This window comes from Micropterus dolomieu, linkage group LG23 (genome assembly GCF_021292245.1).
Source record: "Micropterus dolomieu isolate WLL.071019.BEF.003 ecotype Adirondacks linkage group LG23, ASM2129224v1, whole genome shotgun sequence".
Classification (NCBI taxonomy): Eukaryota; Metazoa; Chordata; class Actinopteri; order Centrarchiformes; family Centrarchidae; genus Micropterus; species Micropterus dolomieu.
Window position 1 is genome coordinate 2,036,710 of NC_060172.1, and position 1,378 is coordinate 2,038,087.

At 40.8% G+C, this 1,378-nt stretch overlaps 1 protein-coding gene across 1 annotated transcript in view; it reads left to right on the forward strand.

Annotated features, from left to right (window-relative positions):
• The first annotated feature begins 495 nt into the window (after positions 1–495).
• pthlha (parathyroid hormone-like hormone a) overlaps positions 496–1,378 on the forward strand; it is a 177,551-nt gene continuing 176,668 nt past the window's right edge. Inside the window, exon 1 of the mRNA XM_046038761.1 lies at positions 496–854. The gene's annotated coding sequence lies outside the window, so the exon portion shown is untranslated. The remainder of the gene's footprint in view (positions 855–1,378) is intronic.

Sequence of the window (1,378 nt, forward strand, 5' to 3'; positions counted from 1 at the left end):
ACAGTGTGTTTTTGCATTTTCATACAGACAGAGAATTTTTTTTAACAAAGTAGGAAAAACTCTGGTTGTCAAAATATCCACATTAATGTGAATAATAATTTACACTGGTCACTGAGTTAAGCCTCTTTCATTATGGTGTGTCTGTGTCACACTTGATGTCATTCATATTCAATAAGAATCCAATAACATTAAATTATTTACATACAAACAGTCCATTTCCAGATAATTCCACAGTTGGTGCATCCAAATTAAGTTTAAATAAGAACAGATTCGTGGAATTTTACGTTAAATTTGTATAACGTAGAACCGCACAGACTTCTGGGTAACATTGATTGACTCGCTGTGTAGCACAGAGGAGTAGCTAGCTAGTGAATTATTAACACCGTATAGAGTAAAAACACAAAAGTGGGTTTCAGAAGCGAAAATTGAAAGAAGCAGCCGAGCAAAAAACAAACAAACCAAAGATATAAATTTTCTTTAAAAATAAAACGGGGTAGCATCAAACAGGAGTTGTTAGCAAGAAGAACCGAAGGGGAAACTGCTGCTAGCGACAGCATCGCGCCAACCGCCGCCGTGATCACGAGGACGAACTTCTACAGCCTGAAACACTGTGAGCACAGCGAGGACGCGTTACTTATAAAAATGACTTCACCTCGACATTTCACAACTCCTGTCATTCCGCGAGTGTTTAAAAGACGCGTCAGAGGAGTGAAAACAGCACGAGAACTAAGCACGACCTGAAGAAACCACTGGACCAGAGCCGTCACACTGTCACACACTGAGACACCTGCCAGCTGCATTTAACCGGTTTAATAAACTACTTTGGATAAAGCTCAGGAGAGTGCACCTTTACTGTAAGTACAACGTTATTATTATTTATTTGACTAGTAATCAACTTCATTCTTATGGACAGACCGACGTTTTTTCATGTAAATGTGTTGCACAGTCACTGATCAGGATCTTTTTCAAATGTGTGACATTGTGCACTAATAGGGTCATGTGTTCATATGTTTTGAAGGTGCGCTGTCACCGGTCATGTGTTCATATTACCACTCATGTGTTCATATGTTTTGGAGGTGCGCTGTCACCGGTCATGTGTTCATATTACCACTCATGTGTTCATATGTTTTAGAGGTGCGCTGTCACCGGTCATGTGTTCATATTACCACTCATGTGTTCATATGTTTTGGAGGTGCGCTGTCACCATGTTTTACAGGTGCGCTGTCGCCAGTCATGTGTTCATATGTTTTGAAGGGGCATTGCCACCGTGTTTTACAGGTGCGCTGTCACCAGTCATGTGTTCATATGTTTTGGAGGTGCGCTGTCACCAGTCATGTGTTCATATGTTTTGAAGGGGCACTGTCACTGTGTTTTACAG